This window comes from Balaenoptera musculus, chromosome 7 (assembly GCF_009873245.2).
Source record: "Balaenoptera musculus isolate JJ_BM4_2016_0621 chromosome 7, mBalMus1.pri.v3, whole genome shotgun sequence".
In the NCBI taxonomy this organism is placed as follows: Eukaryota; Metazoa; Chordata; class Mammalia; order Artiodactyla; family Balaenopteridae; genus Balaenoptera; species Balaenoptera musculus.
The window spans coordinates 19,705,512-19,730,562 of NC_045791.1; the positions used below are offsets into that span (position 1 = coordinate 19,705,512).

A 25,051-nucleotide genomic window follows, 5' to 3' on the forward strand; every position below is an offset into this window, starting at 1 on the left:
GACATTATTTGAAGGTATGAGTGAATGGATGACTAAATAAAAATCAAGGACTTTAAATTCTCTGGGACAGGCAAGACCAAGGCACAGGAAAGTTGTTTACGATTTTTCACAAAAGGGAGGAAGGTAACTGAAAAGTTTTTAGTCCAAGAGCAATTATATTTTTAGTTACCATTTCAAAGTTTTGAGGCATAACATTCAAGTACAGAGTCAAAACAAAGTCTAAAAGCTTTCAGCGTTGAAACAAGATGCAGGTGAAGATAAAACATTTTTTCTACCTAGTATTTTAAGAATAAAATTGAGGATAAGTTAGGCAGGGCTTGGTAACGGGTTAAGGTAACTTAGGAACTGACACACACATGCACACACACACATACACAAAGCACCCTACATATTTTATTATAAAATTAAATAATTTAACACCTTAATATTCTATACCTCTTTCCAAGAAGTAGCACACAACCCAACCTTTAGGCCTACAGAGTCAAATTTAAGATTCACCTAGTGGTAAATCTTAGCCCTAAGAGAAAAGAACGAGCTTTCACATAACTTAGTTTTGTAAATCTGAACCAAAGAGTAATTATGCACCAATATAGAGTATAATGACTGATATGTTTCCTTGTCCTCAAAACCTGTCAATCCTCAGAGCTGAAACCACTTAAACAAAATTCTGGGACCAAGTTAGTTCCAAGGCAGTAGAAATTTAAGAATTACAGATCATCACCTGGCTTGAGATCATTAGTGCTGCTTCTTTCCTGCAACAACTCTGACCATGAGCACAGTTCCAGGAACTGAGCCACGGCCTTATTCTGTGTGTGTGGACCATACCACAAACCTGCGCCCTAGTTGTGAGTCCCTGGTTTTGCTTCCTTCCATGGTTTCATCACTCATTTTCCTAATTTCAATTTCTCTAGACATAGGGGTCTGTTTTGCTTCCCTAATATCCTGGGAAATAGGATTCTTTCTCTGGGACTCATATTCTATCACCAGGTCCTTACCTTTTGCTTGTTGCTAAATTTACTTAGTGCCAATCACCTGCCTACCTGGACTTTGGTGCACTTCACTTAGTGTGACTAACAGTGTTCTGTGTTAGCCTGCCAGGCACCCACTGATGAACCAGTTTCCAAAATTTCCTAATACTGTCTGCTACTGAGATCAAGGATGTCGGTCTTTCCAGATACTATAAAACTCTTATCAGAGGAAAACACAGGCAGGACACTCTTTGACATAAACTGCAGTAGTATTTTTTTGGATCTGTCTCCTAGAGTAATGGAAACAAAAGCAAAAATAAATAAACGTGACCTGATTAAACTTAAAAGTTTTTGCACAGCAAAGGAAACCATAAACGAAACGAAAAGACAACCCACAGAATGGGAGAAAATATTTGCAAATGATGTGACCGACAAGGGATTAATTTCCAAAATATACAAATAGCTCATACAGCTCAATATCAAAAAAACAAACAACCAAATCAAAAAATGGGTGGAAGATCTAATTAGACATTTCTCCAAAGAAGACAAACAGATGGCCAACAGACACATGAAAAGATGCTCAACATCACTAATTATTGGAAAAACGCAAATCAAAATTACAATGAGATATCACCTCACACTAGTCAGAAAGGCCATCATCAAAAAGTCTACAAATAGTAAATGCTAGAGAGGGTGTAGAGAAAAAAGAACCCTCCTACACTGCTGGTGGGAATATAAATTAGTGCAGCCACTATGGAAAACAGTATGGAGGCTCCTTTAAAAACTAAAAATAGAGTTACCATGTGACGCAGCAATCTCACTCCACGGCATATAACTGGAGAAAACTCTAATTCAAAACTATACATGCATGGCGATGTTCACAGCAGCACTAAACCCAGTAAAAAAAACCAAGCCAGTCTCCTTTCCTTGTTTTCTCAAGCCATTTTCATACCTGCTTAGGAGCCTACCCTGCTCTCCCTGGAAAGCAGTATGTGAGTAAATAAACTTTTTCACATCCTATTGACATCTCTGTGGCATCATCATGCTGGACATCTGAACCAAATTTTGGGTGAAAGAGTCCATTCTGCCTCTTTAGGGTGACAACAGCCAAGGAAAGCCATTCCTCAGTATACATCAATAAGCAGGCATTATGAGCTAAATGAAAAGTTTTCCTTGAGTTTTGTTAGCTTGAATGAAAAAATCTCAGAATCTGATTAACCTGGAATCACTGAAAAGAATGAATTTCTGAATCTGCATACCTGATTCAGGTATCTGAATTATCTGAAGATAATACCCTACCCTGGTTGGAGAATTCACCTAAAAAATTAAATTCCAATCAGTTTTTATCTAGTTATTTTTCATGGTAACAACCCCAAATCTTTTATTCATCACCTCTTTGTTAAAAGATCATGTAGTTAAATGACTAATAGTGATTTCTACAAATTAGAAAGATAATCAGTTGCTAATGTTCTTAGGTATTTATTTTTTAAATATTTGCTGTTGATTGTTCCTTTTTTGGGCACCATCAGTAGAAGATAAAGTTTGATAGGACAAACTCAAACAAAACATGATTCCAAATTAAAAAATAAAAGTATATTAGTGTAATCTCATGTTCCCATTAAGGAAAGAAATTATACATAGCATAGAATAGCTGAGTTCTAGATAACATTTATCAATAGGAAAATAATTGGCTGAAACTACTTTTACCCTAGAAATAAACTTTTTAATTATGTACGTATAGGTGGTTCAAAGCTCTGAGCTCTAACTACCACAGAATTTGTTAAAGTGGGACCATCCAGTGTTTCATAATGATTAAGCCTAAATCACCTATTTGGAACAAAAGCCTTGACTCAGTAATAATACAACTGTTTAGGTAACTACATAGGAAGAATTAAAAAGAATACATTAACTTCAAGAGAACATTTTTTCAATATTTTCAAAATAATGAATCACTATTTTACTGAGGAGAACAATTTTTGGTTTTCTAAATGTCTTTTTCCATAAAATTATTAAGAGCAACTAAATAACAATGATCCTAACTGACACCCTGAATTTCAGTTTCAATTTTTTGTATGGTGATGGCTTTTATACAGCAATTGTATACAAAAGATGCCTGCTGATTGAAAATTTTTTGAAACTAGAAAATTTCGCCAATTTTACAGTTATAAGCAGCTTGTGGACTGTCTTTAGAATAGGTGGCCTATTTGTTCTAGAAGATACCCCTTTGGAGGACTTTTAAGGTATGTAGGTTTTAAATCTTAATGAGGAACTAAATTAAGTAAAGAAACCCACATAGAAAAATGTTAGACTGAAATCCTATGTTCTATTATTTATTATTGTTAAGGAAGTGTATGTTTTAGCAGAAATATTTAAATGTTTTTAATTTTCTTTCCTATATAGAGGTTTAGATGGTATATCTGAAAATTACTGTTTATTCTTAAAGGGGAGAGTGAGGGAGTGTGTGTGTGTGTGTGTGTTCATTCATGTGCTCTTGTCTCACAGGGGATAGGAGCAGGAAATAGACATACAGGCCCGATCTTCTCTTTACTCAAGAATGAAGAGGCTACGCTTTGCTGTCACACTTCCCTGATGGTCTGGCTCTTCCTCATGGATTGAAGCAAGATTTCCCCCGAAGGAAATACGCTAGGATCATGTGAGGCTGGAAAGGAAGTGGGCCTTAGAGGGCAGCAGGACAGGGCAAAAATCTTCTCTCTCTAAAGACAAAGACACTGAGTTGAGGCTGAACCACTTGAGTGAACTCGAGTAGGCCTGTACTCCAAAGCACGGCTCATGAGGCCCATGAGAGGGATAGCAAAAAGTGAAGCAGTGAGAAGCCTCTGCAATGGACAGAGAGGCTGGATCTGAGCAAATGTGCTTTAAGAATACTATTTCTAGTATTAGCAGTTAACTGCTACACCCTTAATGTTGTAGTTTTATTCTAACCAAGTCTCTAGGAAAGTTTTATTAAAAGTCACAGCTTTACAAATGGGGTAAAGTATTATCAACAGATAAATCTGAGTGAAGGGTATAGGGATGTTCTTTGTACTATTCATATTCCCACAACTCTTCTGTAAAGATGAAATAACTTTCAAATCAAAAACTGGAAAAAGAAAAGTTACTGCTCTACAACCTATTATCAGTTGTGCTGAGAGGAAGGACAAGAGGGCTGTCCTATATTTTAAAAGGAGTGGCCAAGAAGAAATGCTTCTAAACTATTCCAGACAGTACTAAAAGGAGAAAAACTTCTAAATTCTCTTTAAATTATTTTAAAAAGTCAGCAAAACATGGGTACTAAAACATGGAAGGCAGCACAAACGATAATCAAAGATCAATTTCACATGTGATTATTGAGAAAACACTTTAAGGAGACTAAGAATATAGAATTCAGTAGACCTTTAATAGAATAAATAAATAAATATAGAATTCAGTAGACCTTTAATAAATAAATAAATAGAATAGAATAAATAAATAAATGACCAAGAGGAGTTCAAGTACAGGAATAAAAAAACTTTTCAGTGTAAGAAAGTCTGTCACTATAATTCACAACGTTAATAGATCAAAGGGAAAATGTCATATGATAATCCTTAGATGCTGAAAAGGCAACTAAAAAATTTGACTTTAATTCTTGATAAAACTCTTTATTATTAACTATTACTAAAAGGAAAATCTCTTCACATTAGAATAAAGTATATATCTCAACCAAAAAGGCTGTACCATGTTTAATGGAGAAAAAACATTCCCACTAATATCAGAAACAGGAGAAAGAAATGACAAATAATAAACATTAGAACAGATGGGCAAAAAAGTATATTAGTTGCAAATAATGTGACCACATACATAGAAACCAAAGGAATTAATAGAAGAATGATTACTACTATTGGTAGTAATACCTAAGTATCACCTAAAGAATTTGGTAAGTGGCTACTTCCAAATTATTATGAAAAAAGTCTGGTCCTTCGAAGGAATATTCAAAACAGAGCAATGAAACAGAGGAGAATGTAGAAGCAAGACAAAAATGGGAATTGAGCATGTGATAAAGGTGGCATTTTGGGGAAAAAAAATGGTTTATTCAACTAATGATGTTAGGAAAATTAATTCATAAAGGAAACCAGAATATGTTGCCCCAAAATATGCCTCTCTGACATAAAAATTATTTTGAGCTGAAGGCAATTAAGAAGTAGTAAATGCAGAAAACAACTCCCTCCTTTCCACCTAAAGGCAGGAAATAAATTCTCCTTTTCCTGGAGACAGACTCTTATCAGTCCAGGAAGGCACCAGAGGAATCTACAAACAAACCTTGTTAAACTAACCCTTATCTTCCTAGTTACATTTTCATCATTTACTACTCCTAGCCCAAACCCCTTTGCCTTGTCAATTCTTCACAGATTTATTGTTTGATTGTCTAAAAGGTATAAAAACTTCCTGCTCTGGTCATTTCTTTGAGTCTTCATTCTCTTGTGATGGCTCTCATGTACATGAAAAAATTCAATATAATTTGTATGCTTTACTCCTGTTTATCTGTCTTTGTCAGTTTAATTTTCACACCCAGCCAGGGACCCTAAGAGGGTCAGGGAAAACTTTTTACTCCTCTACACTAACCACTTGGAAAAATAATAAAAGTAGGTCTTTGCCTCACCCCTCACTAGAAGACAATTTCCAGAAAGATCAAATATATATATACTGGGTCTTCCCTGGTGGTCCAGTGGTTAAGACTACATCCTTCCAATGCAGGGAGCGCGGGTTTGATCCCTGGTGGAGGAACTAGGATCCCACATGCCGCATGGCATGCCCCACCCCACCCCCCCAAAAAAATATATATATACACACACTAAGAAGTAACACATAAAAGTGATAGAAGGGCTTCCCTGGTGGCGCAGTGGTTGAGAATCTGCCTGCCAATGCAGGGGACACGGGTTCGAGCCCTGGTCTGGGAAGATCCCACATGCCGCGGAGCGACTAAGCCCGTGAGCCACAGCTACTGAGCCTGCGCGTCTGCAGCCTGTGCTCCGCAACAAGAGAGGCTGCGATAGTGAGAGGCCCGCGCACCGCGATGAAGAACGGCCCCCACTTGCCGCAACTGGAGAAAGCCCTCACACAGAAATGAAGACCCAACACAGCCATAAATAAATAAATAAATAAAATATTTAAAAAAAAAAAAAAAAAAAAGTGATAGAAAAAAGATGTGTAGAAATAAAAATAAAAACAAAGTAGACATTTAAATTCATTATATCAAATCCAAAAAGCATAAAGGAAAATACAAAGAGAACTAAGTGGAAACCAAAAAAAAACCAGAATTGTAATACAAATGACAAAAGGCCAAGTTCCTCAATTTATGAAAAGTTTCTACCAAGAAGGGAAAAAAAAAAAAAGGACAAACAATCCAATAGAAAAATGGAGAAAAGAACTGAACAACCCACTCACATATGTAAAGTATGTTCAACAACCATCAAAAGATGCCCAAGGTCACTCATACTTAGGGATGAAGAAATCAGAACTTTGAGAACCCATTTTTTTTTTTTTTTTAAATTTATTTATTTATGGCTGTGTTGTGTCTTCGTTTCTGTGCGAGGGCTTTCTCTAGTTGCGCCAAGCGGGGGCCACTCTTCATCACGGCGCGCGGGCCTCTCACTATCGCGGCCTCTCTTGTTGCGGAGCACAGGCTCCAGACACGCAGGCTCAGTAATTGTGGCTCACGGGCCCAGCTGCTCCGCAGCACGTGGGATCTTCCCCGACCAGGGCTCGAACCCGTGTCCCTTGCATTGGCAGGCAGATTCTTAACCACTGCGCCACCAGGGAAGCCCGAGAACCCATTTTTTCACCTACAGAATAAGATGAATAAAAACTAAAGATTTGATAACAGTGTTGGAGAAAGTTTGGAGAAATTTGCACTTCTACACTATTGTAGATATAAATAGTGATTTTACCATCCAGCAAGTCCAATACTTTGACTTTATTCAGGGATATACTTGCAGAGTATGATGAATCATTAAAGAAGAGACCAGTTAGAGAAATTATGGTATCTCCATACAATGAGATATTATCTAATCATTTAAAAAAATGAAATAGATCTATATGCTGATATGGAAAGACTGGTAAGTCATAGGCTGCAAAATAGTATATGGAAAAGAAAAATAGTGTGGTAAATATGATCCAGTTAGTATTGAGAGAGAGAAAGGAAGAGGGGAGAAAGAGAGAAGGGGGGGGGCAGGAAGAAAGAAGGGAAGGAGGGAGGATGGAAGGAACTACTGATAGTGTTACCACTGGAGGGAGGGCCTGCAGGGGTAGGACCGGAAGGAAAATGCTGACTTTGAGCTCGTATTAAGTCTTCCGTGCAGTGTACATATCCCATCTGAAAAAATATTACTTGGAGCGGGGCAGTAAAGGACAGAGAGAAAAGTTCTTTTAAAAATATGCAAGAGGCTATTCAAGAAGTAGCAAATTTCTGAGCATTAAATTTAAGTGTTTATGCCAAAATCTGGTCATCAACTGTGACCTTATAACAAAGTCAGTCTACTAAAGTACTCTGACATTTGTGGGGCGGGTGGAGGAGGGAGAGGAAAGAGGAGAGGGAGCAATATGAATTAAATGCACATATTTAAGTGTAGAATGAAAGAAGAACTTTTCCAAAAGAAATATTGGTCAAACCCACACTTGAGGAAAAATGAAGAAGCAAAAAATGTAGAAGCCTAGGGCTGCATGATGTCTCATCCTATTTCTGCTGATGATAAGGTCAAGACTCAGAGTAAGTCACTTTTCCTAATATGTTTGGATTTTCAATCTGTAACAGTGTGGAGGCTATGTATTATATTACTCATTTCAAGGGAATAAGTGGGAAAATGTATAAGGAATAATTTATGTTTCCTGGGGAAAAACAATTTCACTCAATAAAAGAAAGAACAATCGCAATGTTTTGAACTGCAAAACACAGAAAGAAAAACAATGAACACAGACTATAATATTTTAGAAGAATTTTGAGTTATACCTGTAATGTGGGCAGCAATCTGTTCATACCATATTCAAAATCCTCTGTGATGTTCACTGAAGGGTAGCAGAATATGCCACCCCAAAATATGCCTCTTTGGCATAAGGATTACTCTGTGCTATATTTTTGAGAAATAGCACACACAGGAAAAGCTTTGAAGTAGAAGTTATCCTTTTAAAAGGACAATTTATAAAAGAAATCTCTGTTTTAAGGGCATCTCCCTCTCCCATACCTGGAATAGAGGGATGACTCTTAAATTATAAGAAACTCTTACCAATGAAGAAGGCACTGACTTAAATCCACATAACAAATCTTACACTTGTTAACCATGCTTTTCCTGGAAACATCCTATAAAACCCCTCCTCCACCCCTGGCCCCTGCCTTATTTCCTTTGTGTTTAGCTGAACATGGTATTTAAGGTGGTGGCTTGGGCCATTTAAGGAATTTTACTCATGTTTCCCAGGTATCTCCCCTGTATACATGTTAATAAACTCCTGTTTGTTTTTCTCTTGCTAATCTGTATTTTATCACAGGGATTCTCAACCAAGAATTGAGAAGGGTAGAGGGAAAATTATTTTTCCTCCTCTACATTCATATTTAATCTTAAAATGGTCACAAGATAGTAAAAATGAGGTAACTATGATGTAACATGTTCAGATGTATATGTATTATCATTCAAACTGTACTACTCCTAAGGTACAATTTGAATTAATAAAAGATCACGGGGCTTCCCTGTTGGTGCAGTGGCTAAGAATCCGTCTGCCAGTGCAGGGGACACGGGTTCAAGCCTGGTCCGGGAGGATCCCACATGCCACGGAGCAACTAAGCCCGTGCGTCACAACTACTGAGCCTGCACCCTAGAGCCCATGTGCCACAACTACTGAAACCCACGCACCTAGAGGCCATGCTCCACAACAAGAGAAGCCACTGCAATGAGAAGCTCGCGCACCACAATGAAGAGCAGCCCCCCCTCGCCGCAACTAGAGAAAGCCTGCACACAGCAACAAAGACCCGATGCAGCCAAAAATAAATAAATTTATTTTTTTTAAAAGTTCATGATAGAATAATACAGATTGATAATGCTCGATAGTTCAGAAGTAGATTTTCCATATATTTTTCATATCTTAAAAAATCTGTTTTGTAATATTAAAATCACGTGAGCGAACTCTAATAAGATTCTTTACATTTTCTCCATATGTATTATAGGATTAGCACCTCGGCAATTTCTTGAAAATGAGAGCCCAACACAACACAAAGAGCACAATTACAGATGCTTAGGGGAAAAAAAAGAAAGAAAAAAGGAAAAAAAGAAAACATGATCCAATCTTTTGGTAATGTTCTAGGTTCTTAAAATCTATTATACTTATGAATCATTTGGATATTAGTCAAAAATTCAGACTCTAAGGCACCAAATCCACAAATCCTGACTTGAAAGAACTGGACTTTTAAAATAAGGACCCCTGGGGGCTTCCCTGGTGGCGCAGTGGTTGAGAATCTGCCTGCCAATGCAGGGAACACGGGTTCGAGCCCTGGTCTGGGAAGATCCCACATGCCGCGGAGCAACTGGGCCCGTGAGCCACAATTACTGAGCCTGCACGTCTGGAGCCTGTGCTCCACAACAAGAGAGGCTGCGATAGTGAGAGGCCCGCGCACCGCGATGAAGAGTGGCCCCGGCTTGCCACAGCTAGAGAAAGCCCTCGCACAGAAACGAAGACCCAACACAGCCATAAATAAATAAATTAATTAATTAAAAAAAAATAAGGACGCCTAAAGCAATTCTCATGGTGATGGCTCTCAGGCTGCATTTTGAGAATAACTACTCTAAAGATTAAACCTTGGAGAAAAATATCTCAGAGTGCTTTTGCCTAATTTTTGGCCATTTTCTCCTCAGGAGAAAAAAAAAAGAGAAAAACCAAACTTAACATTTCAGGATTTTATTCTTGAACTTCTTATTAATTGCTGGAGAACCTTGTTCCTTAACTGATTTTCAGCTCCAATTCTAAGGCATTATAATCACAGTGCTTTCTATTTCGCTATATAGTATATAGAATAACTTAAAAATATATATATCTTTATTGGAGTATAATTGCTTTTAGAATAACTGTAACAAAAACAGAATTTGGCTTCTAACTTCATAATCTATTTAGATAAACTAACAATGTAATAGAAAAAGATTAATTTCAGAAGTTTAATAAAGGCTCTGGAAAGGAATCTAATTTGTGTATTAATTTGATTATCTGTTATTTCAGGTAAGCAAAGCACTATATTTAAGCCATTATAAACAAAACTGTTTAACAACTGGAGGAATAATTAACTTACATCACTAAAATTTCTAGTTGTAATGAACAGAGAAATCAAAAAGAGTGCATTTAAGGAAAGAAAAATGTATGAAAAATACAAAATTATCCATGTTGTATAATTATGCTATGAATATGCTGATCACAAATGTAAACAAAGGAGTCTTTCAAAAGTATATGAAAACAAGGACTAGGAAACAAAAGAAAGACAGTGAACATTTGCACTTGGCAAATTGATTACTGCCAATAATGATCAGAGATCAACTCGGCTAGAGATTTTATAAAAGAGAAAACGAATTCTTTACTTGGATAGTGTAAATAATTACAGCATGGTGTTTTATATCCTTTTTTATGTGGCAACACTATAATTAATTTGAAGACAACATCAGAATAAAGAATAAAGAACCTCATGTTGAAATTCAGACAGTATGTTAAAATAATATTTTCTTCAGTTATATAATCATGGTGGAAGTGAAGTAAATAAATAAGGTCACCACTTATTTCTGACAAGAAGAAAATTACTTTTGCTTTCAAAATAAGAAATCAAATGCAAATCAACCAAAAGATTCAGAGAAAAAAATTTTACGAGGTTATTAGAATGCTTTCAGTTGAACAAGTACTTGTATTAATCTGTCAATTCTTGTGTTGACGCATAGCAATCACTTTAGAACCATTAGAAAGAAACTGAAATTTCAATCCAGTAATTTTTGAAAATGTAAATTAAGCAATGTCAGAGATTCACTACTCAAATTCAGAGCTGAGACCCATTTAAAATGGGTCATATAATACAAAGGAAGTAAAAAGGAAGCCTTCGTAAGATTTTTTTTTTTTAAAGAAAAGAAGAATAATAAATGGTTACGTAAAATGAAAAGAAAACAAGCAAGAAGAAAACAAAATGCTAACCACATCTTCTACCACTTGCCAAAATGTCACTATTGACTAAAAATAGAGCCCTACTGAGTTGGGTAGATAGCTGTCAAAGGTTAAAAAGTAAAGGATGATCATCAAAGCCTGAGATTAGGCATTATTTGCTGAAAAGGAAACAAGAATGTGAATCAAATAAGGCTGCAAAATCAATTTGTCATTCTAAGAAAAAGACATGGAATGCTACCAAAAATAAAAATTGCTGTTTAAATTGGCTTAGGCAATAAAGAAACACTAGGACTATTAAGAAATAAGAAAGAGAAAACCAGGAATGTTTGTAAACATTAAATACCTAAAAATTAATTTTTGAATGTTTAGAGAATATTTAAAGAGATGATTTTGGGGGCTAAAAATCAACCAACCCACATCAAGATAAAATTTCCTGGGTCCAAACTATAAAGTTTTTCCCTCTAGAGTGGAATTTGTATAGATTGTTTCTGTATTAGACAGAGTTACAGATAATTTCTCCTACAATGCAATGTCACATGAACCCCAGGGAAGTATTACATAGCAAAGTGAAATATATTTGGTTTCTGACATTTTTATTGGATAGGGATGTGCCTTGTTTTCCCAATATAACTAAATATATTGTAGAATAACTTCTCTGTTCTTTCTCTTCCTTTGTCTTCTACTAGAACTAATAATGGCTCCAAATTTCTTAAATGAATCTACGTACAGAATATGCTCAAAAGTGCACAGCCCGTTAATTATTACTTAAGGAATTCAATTTTACTCCATAAAAAGAAATGAGATATGTCAAAATTATAATAATGGAATCATATGCTAGTCACAGTCCTCATTTATTAAATATTATCCACGTCAAAATAAAAAATTGACTCTGGTTTTATGGAACCAGTTGACTAGAGAAAATGTATATATCTGAACTTCAGAAATTTTAATGAAAATGTTATCTAAGAAAATCATCTTATGACACAAATTCAAATTGGCTTTAGAATCAAAATAAATGTCACTTGCAAAGTATTAATAAGTATAACAACAAACAATAAATAATAAAAGTTAATTTATACGGAGAAGTTGCATATGTTAAGATCTAACCCAGGCTTGACTTGACTGTACGGAAACGCTACTGATGTTAAAAGTAGAGAAAACAGTTCATTAGATTCGTTTGAACACTCTGTCATAGACTAATAAGGTAAAGAAAATTTAAAATACTATAAAAATGTTGGAATAAGAAAGTAATGAATGTTAGGAATTAATGGTAAAATTTTAAAAGAAACTCAATTGAAAAATTGATATATTATGAAATAACCTAAAATAGGGATTTTAAATAAAAGTGTACTGAAAAGTGAAGGAATAACTGATAATATGACTTCATTTATTTTTTCTAATGTTATTTATCATTAATAGCCTCAGTACTAATATTAATAAAAATATATAAAGAGTCATTTCATTTTATGTGTAAACTCTCTTAAGACAGGGAATCAAAAGGCCTTGGAGTAGCAAAAATGAAGACTAAGGGGCTTCCCTGGTGGCGCAGTGGTTGAGAATCTGCCTGCCAATGCAGGGGACACGGGTTCGAGCCCTGGTCTGGGAGGATCCCACATGCCGCGGAGCAACTAGGCCCGTGAGCCACAATTGCTGAGCCTGCGCGTCTGGAGCCTGTGCTCCGCAACAAGAGAGGCCACGATAGTGAGAGGCCTGCGCACCGCGATGAAGAGTGGCCCCCACTTGCCGCAACTAGAGAAAGCCCTCGCACAGAAACGAAGACCCAACACAGCCATAAATAAATAAATAAATAAATAAAATTAAATTAAAAAAAAAAATGAAGACTAAGAAGCAGACACAGGCCAGAGGTGCAAGTTCGATCCCAGCTCAGGGAACTAAGATCCCGCATGGCGCACGGCACAGCCAAAAAAGAAGCAGACACATAATTTAAAACAGTCTAAGAGATTTAAGTAAAGGGCCTAACTTGTCTCAGTAGTTGATAACCTTGAGTAACTAAAAAAATGTTAAACTATGCTTTCAAATGTCATGGCAAAAAAAATCGAATGCCTCGCCGTTCTATAAACTTTTACTCTCTGGAAATATGTCATTTACTATAAAACAACAGGAAAATATTATCATTGTTAAAAAATATATTGTAGGGAATTCCCTGGTGGTCCAGTGGTTAGGACTCGGCGCTTTCACTGCCATGGCCCGGGTTCGATCCCTGGTCGGGGAACTAAGATCCTGCAGGCCACGTGGCGTGGCCAAAAAAATAAATAAAAAATTTAAAAATAATATATATATGTATGTATATAAATGTGTATATACACAGAGTAGTTTAATTTTCTTTCTTTTGTTAATGCCTTAAGTTTATTTACAAACATATCTAGTATGTTGAATTTGTTGAATTAAGAAAAATATATGCATAACGTGAGAGTTGCGAGTTAAGTTTTACTTGGGGCAAAATGAAGACTGCAGCCCGGGAGACAGCGTTTCACGTAACTCTGAGAAACTGCTCCTGAAGAGGTGGGGGGAGGAGCCAGGATATATAGGAGTTTTGCAACAAAGAGCAAGTAATTGGGACGTAAAAAGACTATCCTTAAATAAAGAAAACCAGATTCTCAAGTTAAGGAATTTAGCGCTTCTCTATGTATGGGAAGATGCAGAAGTCTGGGCTCACTGAAATCATTCCTTTGATATGCACCTTAGCTATCTGGGGTCTGTATTTTCACACCCTGAGTTTCCTCAGGGCTCACCGCAGGGAGTGGCTGCAGTCTGATGGCTGCTAGATGGCAGGTATTCTTTTCAGCCCCGAGTTTCCTCAGGGCTCACCAGCTCACGTTGGAGGGCTGCAATCATTGGTGACTGTGACATCCTTTGTTTATTGATATGGCAGGAAATATTCCATTTATAAATATTCCATTCCATTTATAAATATTCCATTTATCAAGTCCAAGAGTCAGATCTTTTTTCAAAGAGAGTGCACCTCTTAAAATACTCCTTTTCATATGTGTTTCATGGATTATTTTTTAAGCAGTTGGTGTCTTCCTACAAAGAAAGGTGCAGCAAATCCAGATCCAAAGTACAAAGCGATCATAAGTAGTAACTGCTACTTGTTTTCCACTAGAATAGTAAATACTTCCCTGGACCCTCCTCATAGTGGCTCCTACGCACCACAGGGGCTGTGAACCTCCAGACAGGCTGTCCCAACACAGCTCTGTCGGAAACTGTGAAAGGCACAAAGACTGAAGGTGGAAGAAATGGAGGCAGCACACCAAGCCTTCCTTTCCTCACGACCTTGTTCCCCTGTGTCTAGTTTAACTTTCTGAATTAACTTTATAGCTTGAGGGAAAGAAAATGTGATAAAAACTTGCAGAAAATGCCAAAGATTGAATCATTCTATTGAAAACTTTTGGATCACTTATGAATAAAGTTAGATAAAGGTTAAGAAAGATACATACTTCACATCACTGTAACAGAAAAAGAAGACACTAAAGAATCGAGAAAAGCAGTTTTTAAACTTTTAAAAAGCAATGTAAGCCATTTTCAAATAAAACACTACATAGAAACTCAACATTTATCAAGCAGAAAAAGTGAGGCAGCTGTAGCTGAAATAATTAAAGCAGAAACTTCATAGCCTCATACCATCAAGTCTCAATCTCAGTTCTGTGAAAATACAGCTCACAAACACTGGAAAGTCAATAAATTCGTCAATTTTCCTTTTTTCAGTGCTGGTTTTATACTTACCTCTTCTGTAAGACTCACCTTAAATCTACCTCCTTTACAAAGCATTCTGACTTAATCAAGCTGGAATTAATGTTACCTTCCACAAAAGTACCATGGAAGTTATATTGTAAACTTCATTTCCAATATTTCTAGTATTCTACATTTTACATATATCACACAGAGACACACACCCCACAACCTTCATTTCCTGATTGAAAGCTTCTCAGATAGTGGACATGTTTCTTAATCTATATTCATAATAACTTTTCAAATAGAAGACCCTCAATAATATACAGGAGTAAAAGGTAGGTTAATCAATGGCTAAAGGAAAAAATAGTCTAAAATGTTCTAATGTAAAGAAATAAGACTTGGATTGATAACAATCCCTAGCTGCTATCTATGAAAAATCTGGAGCAGAAATGTTGTCCAATTCTCAGTGCAGATGTGGCCCCTTAGAGCTGTTCAAGTTCTGTGGAAACTTAAGTCCATTACTTTAAAAAAAAAAAAAAAAAAAGCAGATTATGGGGTGATAATTAATTTTAACCTCCCCTCCAGATTTTAAATAATTTCTATCCCATTAAGAACATTTCAGTTAATAAAAATTGGTGAGGCAGGAATGTGTGCAACATCTTCCTTACAATGTACTTGGGAGTATTACTGTATAATAACAGTGCCTTAGGGTGACACAATGGCATTAGTGCTTTGTGCCTTTCCATGCTTATATGAGTTATAAACATTATATTCCAGGAAGATGCTTTGTGTCTGACTCTTTCTGGGTACGGTTTAACTCACCATTGCTGTCACTTCTGCGTTTCATTTTGAATCTTGTCCAAGACTATGGAGAGAACATTGCAATAGCCCAGCTGTGCAAAACAGCAGGAGCCCTGAACAAAATTACATCACCGCCCACAAAGAAATCAGGGTAAACTTCTTCTTTAAAATTGAAAATGAAATCAGTTGCATTAGTTTTATACGTTTCAAGTGTTCAAGATAAAAACATTTCAAACTGAGGATGACCTGAAGGAAAGCAAGACAACTCTATGCTAGACATTTTTTTTTTTTAGTTGATTTTCTTTTTCTTCTTCTTTTTGGCCATACCGCGCAGCATGTGGGATAAGTTCCCCAACCAGGGATCGAACAGGTGACCCCGGCATTGGAAGCATAGAGTCTTAACCACTAAACTGCCAGGGAAACCCTATGCTAGACATTTTAATAGTTTTTTTAAAAAGACCCCAACCTCCAAAACCCACTTAGAGGAATCTTTTCTCCATTACCTCCATGTCACAAGAATAACTGGAGGTGGGTGGTAGTGGACATAATTTAAAGTACTCGTGACTATAGACAAGATGTCCCTTTTGTTCAGATAAAGAGATGCTTATCTGAGATGAGCCCAAAGGTCTCAAATCAACAACAATTAATGAGACAAAAGATTCATTCTCTTATTCATTCATTCAGAAGGCATTAACTTGAAATCTACTATTCCCTAGACACTGCTAGGTAGATATGGCTTGAGTCCTAGGAGTTCCAATCTTTGGGAAAGAACCAGTTAAGTACACTAGAACATGATTCAAACTAAAGTAGAAGTGAGAGCACATAGGAACCAAGAGGCTCAAAGGCTGGTGATACAGAGGTGATACAGATGGTGACACAGAGGAAGTGATATTTGAAGAGGGTTTTGAATGATACTTTTGTTAGGTGAACTTGGGGTAAGATGGGGACACAAAAGGAAAGGAATTAATCAGAAAAAGAACAGCATGTATAGAGATAGCAAAGCTTAAAAAGTCATGGTGTTTGGGAATAGAATAGGGGAAAGTAATATCTGAGATATATTCCTCCTGTTCCTTACTTAAGTAATCTCATGAGAAAAGTATTATTATTCGCAAATTTATGTAAAGAAACGGAGGCTCAGAGAGATTAACCTGTCTAATATAACATTTATAATAAGTGGTAGATATTATAATAGGTAGGGAGATGGAAGTGTCACTAGAATTGATGCCAGAGAAGGGGAGAAGAGAATAGAAGACACCGGTAGCGGCTACGATGTAAAGTGCTTTACTTTATAGGCAACAGGGGGAAATGGAGAATTTGAGGAATACAACTCTAGCAGCCGTAAAGGGTAGCTATTTTCATTTGATTCAGCTTTGGCCTTTGTAAAACAAAGGGAACACTTCCTAACTCATTCTACAAGGCCAGATTTACCCTAACACCAAAAACAAAGATATTATGTAAAAAACCCAAAAAACCTACAGATCAATACCTCTCAGGAACATAGATGTGAAAATCCTCAACAAAATATTAGCAAACCAAATCTAGGAATGTATAAAAAAGAATTATATACCATGGCCAAGTAGAATTTATCCTAGGTATGCAAGACTGGTTCATCAACACTTGAATGTGAATAAATGTAATCCATTACAACAATAGACTAAAGAATAAAAAAATGATATGACTTTATCAACTGATGCAGAAAAAGCAGCTGACAAAAACCAAATCCCAGTCATGACAAAAGCTCTCAGAAAACTAGGAACCCAGGAGAATTTCCTCAATTTGATAAAGAGTTATCTACAAAATACCTACAGCTAACATCACACTTCATGGTGAGAAACTGGACACCTTCCTCCTAAGACTGAGAACAAGACAAGGACGTCTTGGGCTTCCCTGGTGGCGCAGTGGTTGAGAATCTGCCTGCCAATGCAGGGGACACGGGTTCGAGCCCTGGTCTGGGAAGATCCCACATGCCGCGGAGCAACTGGGCCCGTGAGCCACAGCTACTGAGCCTGCGCATCTGGAGCCTGTGCTCCGCAACAAGAGAGGCCACGATAGTGAGAGGCCCGTGCACCGCGATGAAGAGTGGCCCCCGCTTGCCGCAACTAGAGAAAGCCCTTGCACAGAAACAAAGACCCAACACAGCCAAAAATAAATTAATAAATTTTAAAAAAAATCTGCTTAAAAAAAAAAAAAAAAGACAAGGACATCTTGTCTCACCATTCCTATTCAACACTGTTTTAGAAGACCTAGCTAGTACAAAGACAAGAAAAGGATACAAAAGGTATATAGATTGTAGATATGATATTATATATAGAAAACCCAAAAAACTCACCAAAAACTGTGAGGGCTAATCAACATACCCAGTAAAGTTGCAGAATACAAAATCAATATATAAAAATCTGTTGCATTTCTAGCATTTCTAGTCACTAACAACAAACTATCAGAAAGAGCAATAAAGGAAAAAAACCCTGTAATTGCATCAAAAAGAATAAAATACCTTGGAATAAATTTAACCAAGGACGTGAAAGACCTGTACACTGAAAATTATCAAGACACTGATGAAAAAATAGAAGACATCAAAAAGAGGAAAGATATTTCATGCTCATGGAGTGGAAGAATTAATATTGTTAAACTGTCCATACTACCCAAAGCAATCTAAGATTCTATGCAATCCCTATCAAAATTAAAATGGCATTTTTCACAAAAATAGAACAATCATAAAATTTGTATGAAACCAGAAAAGACCCCAATAACCGAAGCAATCATGAGAAAAAAGAACAAAGCTGTGGCATCACTCTCCCTGAGTCTGAACTATATTACAGAGTGATAGTAATCAAAACAGTATGGAATTTGCATAAAAACAGACATATTGATCCATGGAACAGAACAGAGCCAAAAATAAACTCATGACTATATGGTCAATTAATTTATAACAAAGGAACCAAGAATACATAGAGGGGAAAGGACAGGCCCTTCAATAAATAGTGTTGGGAAAACTGGATGGTCACATGCAAAAGAAAGAATGAGTTTTGATCACTATTTTACACTACACACAAAAGTTAACCTAAAATGGATTACAGACTTGAATGTAAGATCTGAAACCATAAAACTCCTAGAAGAAAACGTAGGGGGTAAACTCCTTGACATCAGTCTGGGCTATGATTTGGAATTTGACACCAAAAGCAAAGGCAAAAAAAGCAAAAATAAACAAGTGGGTTTACCTCAAACTAATAAAAAGCTCTACACAGCAAATGAAATCATCAACAAAATGAGAAAACAACCTCTAGAATGGAAGAAAATATTTGCAAACCACATATCTAATACGAAGTTAATGTCCAAAATATATAAGGAACTCCTACAACTCAACAGCAAAAAAAAGCCCCACAAACAAAAACCCAATTAAAAAATGGGCAAAAGACCAAATAGACATTTGTCCAAAGAAGACATACAGATGACCAACAGGTACATGAAAAGATGCTCAACATCACTAATCATCAGAGAAATGCAAATCAAAACCACAATGAGATACCACCTTATACCTATTAGAATAGGTATTATCAAAATAAGAAATAACAAGTGTTGATGAGGATGTGGAGAAATAGGAACCCTCCTGCACTGTTGGTGGGAAAAAAAATTGGTACAGCCACTGTGGCTGGAGGTTTCTCAAAAAATTAGAGATAGAACTACCACATGATAAAGCAATTCCACTTCTGGGTATTTATCCAAAGAAAATGAAAACACTAACTAAAAAAGATACATGCACTCCCACGTTCACTGCAGCATTATTTACAATAGGCAAGACATGGAAGCAACCTGTGTCCATCTATGGATGAATGGATAAAGAATTTGTGAGAGATATATATATTATATATATATATATATAAAAACACATACTCACACAGAATATTATTCAGCCATTTGTGACAACATGGATGGACCTTACAGGCATCATACTAAGTGAAATAAGTCATACAAAGAAAGACAAGTACTGTATGATCTAATTTATTTATTTTTTTATTTTTATTTTTTTTTTTTTTTAATGCTATTCTTGTCTGCTTACATTCTTTTTATGTATGTATGTATGTATGTATGTATGTATGTGTTGGGTCTTCGTTTCTGTGCGAGGGCCTTCTCTAGTTGTGGCAAGCGGGGGCCACTCTTCATCACGGTGCGCGGGCCTCTCACCATCACGGCCTCTCGTTGCCGAGCACAGGCTCCAGACGCGCAGGCTCAGCAATTGTGGCTCACGGGCCGAGTTGCTCCACGGCATGTGGGATCTTCCCAGACCAGGGCTCGAACCCGCGTCCCCCGCATTGGCAGGCAGATTCTCAACCACTGCGCCACCAGGGAAGCCCCTGATCTAATTTATTTGTGGAAACAAAACAAAACTGAGCTCATAGATACAGAAAACAGATTGGTGGTTGCCAGGGACTTCCCTGGTGGTCCACTGGTAGAAGAATCCACTTTCCAATACAAGGGATGCAGGTTCGATCCCTGGTCGGGGAACTAAGATCCCACATGCCGTGGGGCAACTAAGCCTGCGCGCCACAACTATTGAGCTTGCGCACCTCCACGAGACAGCCCACGTGCCGCAAACTACAGAGCCCATGCGCCCTGGAGCCTGTGCGCCACAACTAGAGAAAAGCCCACGCACTGCAATGAAAGATCTCGCTTGCTGCAACTAAGACCTGACGCAGCCAAGAAAATTAAAAAAAAGATTGGTGGTTGTCAGAGGCAGAGGATTGAGGGCGGATGAAATAGGTGAAGAGGGTCTAAAGGTACAAACTTCAAGTCATAAAATAAATGAGTCATGGGGATGTAATGTACAGCTTGGTGGCTGTAATTAATAATACCACACTGTATATTTGAAAGTTGCTAAAAGAGTAGATCTTAAAAGTTCTCATCACAAGAAAAATAATTTAGTAACTGTACAGTAACAGATGTTAACTAGACTTATTGTGGTGATCATTTTGCAACATATACAAATACCAAATCATTATGTTGTATACCTGAAACTACATATAATGTTGTATGTCAATCATACCTCAGTACAAAATAAAAGGAAAGAAAATTACTGATGAGAAAAAAAATCAAAGAATTTCTAAATAAACGGAGAGATAGTCTGTGTTCATGGACTAAAGACTCACATTGTTAAACTTTCTTCCCAACTTGGTCTATAGATCTATTGATTCTTCCCATCTTTATCTATAAATGCAATGCAATCCCAGTCAAAATCCCAGCAAGCTGTTTGTAGAGACTGAGAAACTGATTCTAAAATTTATATGGAAAGACTAAGGACCTAGAATAGCCAACACAGTACTAAAGAAGATGAACAAATTTGGATGAATCACACCACCCAATTTCAAGTATCATTATAAGGCTACAGTAATCAAGACAGTGTGGTACTGGTGAAAGAATAGATACAGATCATTGGGACATAAGAGAGAGCCTAGAAATAGACCCATACAAATAAAGTCAACTGATCTTTGACAAAGAAGAAAGCTAATTCAGTGGTGAAAGGACACTCTTTTCAACAAATGTTGCTGGAACAACTGCACATCCATATGTAAGAAAAAGAATCTAGAAACTAACTTTATACCCAAAATGGATCATAGACCGAAGTGTAATGTGACATTACAAAACTTCTAGAAGACAACATAAGAGAAAATCTAGGTGGCCTTGGGTGTGGCAATGAGATATAAGACCAAAAGGATAATCAATGAAAGAAAAAATTGATAGGCTGGACTTCATTAAAGGTAAAAACTTCTGCTCTGTGAAAGAAACTTTTAGAAGAATAAAAAGACAAGTCACAGCACTGGAGAAAATATCTGTAAATCACATATCTGATAAAGGACTTGTACCTAAAATATACAAAGAACTCTTAAACCTCAACAACAAAAAGAAATAATCCAATTAAAAAATGGGCAAAAGAACTGAACAAAGACCTTGCCAAAGAAGGCTTAGAGATGGAAAATAAACAAATGAAAGGATGCTCGATATCATATGTTATTAGAGAACTGCAAGTTAAAAGAATAATGAAATATAACTATGCCCAGTACAAAGGCTAAAATTTAAAAAAAATTTTTTTAACTGACAATACCAACTGCTGGTGAGGATGCAGGGCAAGGGGAATTCTCATTGATTACTGGTGGGAATGCAAAATGATACACTTCTGAAGACAGTTTGACAGTTTCTGACAAAAGTGAACATAGTCTCACCATGTATTATGGGTTGAATTGTGTCTCCCCCCCACCCCCTACCAAAAGATATATTGAAGCCCTATTCCCTCAGTATTTCAGGATGTGACCTTATTTGGATATAGGGTTGTTGCAGATGTAATTGGTTAAGATGATGTCATACTACAGTAGGGTGAGCCCTTAACCCAATGTGACTGATGTTTTTACAAAAGGAGAAGAGACACAGACAAAAGGAGAATGCCCCATGAAGATAGAGGCAGAGATTGAAGTGATGCATCTACAAACCCAGGAATGCCAAAGACTGCCGGCCATCACCTGAAACCAGGAGAAAGGCATTAAACAGATTCTCCCTCAGAGCCCTCAGAAGGAACCAAACCTCCTGACACCTTGATTTCAGACTTCTAGCCTCTAGAACTGAGAGAGGATAAATTTCTGTTGTTTTAAGACACCAAGTTTGTGGTACTTTTTATGGCAGCCCTAGGAAACTAACATACCATACAATCCAGCAACTGCACTCCTAGATAATTACTCAACTGAGTATACCCACACAAAAACCTACATAATCGTCAAAACTGGAAGCAACAAATATGTCCCTTCATCTTGGTGAATGGAAAAACAAACTGTGGTACATCCATATAATGGGATTTTATTCAGTGATTAAAAAGAAGAGCTATCAAGCCACAAAAAGACGTGGCTGAAACTTAAATGCATAGGCTAGGTGAAAAAAGCCAGTCTGAAAAAGCTACAAACTGTATGCTGCCAATCATATGGCATTCTGGAAAAGGCAAAATGACAGAGTCATTAAACACATCTTTGGTTATTGGGGGTTTTGGTCTGAAGGGAATTAAATAAGTGAAGCACAGGGGATTGTTTGAGCAGTAAAACTATTCTACATGATACTGTAATGGTGATTACAAGACATTAAGCATTTGTGAAAATCCACAGAAATTTACATTACAAAAAGTACATTTTGATGTATACAAATAATTAAAAAATAATTTAGGAGGTCAGAGGATCCCATGATGGAATGTGAAGTGTGATACAATAATTTAAATGTATTATAGGTATATGAAACAACCTCACTGAACAGAGTAAAGGAATAAGGTCTGACTTAAAGTAATTCTGAAAATGAATGGAATCTGTAAAAATAAAGGTAAAAGGAACTGTACCTAAGCACTGCACTCTAGTTGATAATTTTCCTTCCTGTCGGGGTACAGGTTAATAATACTGAAACCACCACGCATGTATACTAGAAGTGCATAATTAATTAAATGGATGGCAGATGGTGAGAACTATCAGGATACTCACTGATGGAGTGGCAAGATATAGTTAAGCGAGGGGAGAAGTTAGAATGATCCATGTGGTGATGGATTAGAGCTGGAGACATCAACAGGAACTCATGTTTAGCTTAAATACAGATACAGATGGCTACATAGATAAATATTCATAAATATGTACATACACACACATATGTAAGTACACATGCATTTATCTCCTTGCTTGGTCAGCTGAGAGGATCTAGAAGAAATGACACCCCAGTAAAAAGGAGGACACCTAGCACCTAGATCTGGTTCTAATATCTTTCTCCAATAGAAAGAACCAGGGTATCCTGGAGAAATGCGTGATTCAAGTACTGGGGTAGGAAATATACAGGATGAGCCTGGAGCATCTTGTAGTGCCAGAAAGTAAGAAAATGCTGAAAAACCAAAGAAAACAAAACACAAAACCCCAAACAGAACAGCCTACAATGAAGGGGGCATGTCAAAGGGACAGAGGAGTGAATTCAAAGAGCTCCCAATGGCCAAAGGCGGAACCATTTTAGCAACAAAATAAAGTCAATATCCATGAGTCCTACTGATATGAATACATGATAAAGTAAGTGAGTGATCAAATGAATTCTGAATAATTTATGTATTTATGTATTCTGCCTTTAAGGAAGTAGAGCATAAATCCCCATTTCTTAAGTATGGGCTGCATATAGTTACTTTCCTTCAAAAAATACAGTATGGGAAGGGACCAAAAAAAAAAACAATCCAGTAACTTTACAGGGGAAAAACCTGACAAACATTACATCAAACTAGGTGATCAAGGTTAACATTAACAGTGATAAGTCATATTGATATTATGTACCCTTGGTATGACATGATGACAATGGCACTTTACATCTGTGGTCTTCTTGCCCAAAACACAGTACCCCAGTCTGATCATGAGAAAAACATCAGACAACATATCCCAATTAAGGGACATTTTACAAAATACTGAACCATTAATTCTCAAAACTGTAAAGGTCTTCAAAAACAAGGAAAGTCTGAGAAACTGTCACAACCAAGAGATTGGCTATCTGTCATGTCTATTTAAGACATGACTACTAAATGTAATGTGTATACTGGATGGAATCCTGGAAAAGAAAAAGGACATCAGTGAAAATCTGAGGAAATCTAAATGAAGTATGGTTTTTCGTTAACAATACTAGTATATGAATATTGGTTCATTAATTGAGACATTACTAATCTAAGTAACCAGTAACGGGGGACTGGCTTTGAGGCATATGAGAACTCTCTGTACTATGTTCACAATAATTCTATAAAACAAAACCTGTTCTAAAATTAAAAACTTATTTTTAAAAAAGGACATTCAAAAAATAGTAAAGCTGGCCTTAAAAATGAGGAAAGGAAGGAAGCAGGCAAATGATACTGATTTAGAGGAAGAGAGGCCATCTCAGCAGCACAAATGCCATCACCTGTATCATTCAGCTTCATGCATTTGAGCACTATGTCTTGCAGATTCTTCTGTACTTAAGAATCATGTTTTAAAACACAGAAAGTCTAGTACCTGGAGACTTTGTACAGAATAGCAATAATGGACTTGGGTGCTGGATTATTTCAGGTTAGATATCAGCTCCTAGCATGTTCTAGCTGTATTTACTTAACATATCTGTGCCTCAGCTTTCTCATCTGGAAAATGATGGTGGTAATAATAATCATAATACTCTGTTGGGTTGTCCTGGGATGAAATAAATTAATACATGTAAATCACTAGAACAGAACCCGGCACATACGTGTTAATTAAGTATTAACTCTTTAATCAGTCCATTCATTCAACAGAAATGGACCACCAACAAAGAGCGGTTATGAATCAGAAGGAGTGAAAGCTCAGAGGGGAAAGTATTCAATTCAACTTGGGTCTGGTAAAGGGAAACAAGGATTTGTAGAAGCAAATGGAATAAAAATTATCACCTCAGCT

At 36.7% G+C, this 25,051-nt stretch overlaps 1 protein-coding gene and 1 pseudogene across 3 annotated transcripts in view; both read right to left on the reverse strand.

Annotated features, from left to right (window-relative positions):
* The window catches only part of ZRANB3 (zinc finger RANBP2-type containing 3), a 265,687-nt gene that overhangs the window by 122,125 nt on the left and 118,511 nt on the right, over positions 1-25,051 (reverse strand). The gene's annotated exons all lie outside the window — the stretch shown is intronic.
* Positions 14,140-15,660, reverse strand: LOC118897758 (annotated as a pseudogene).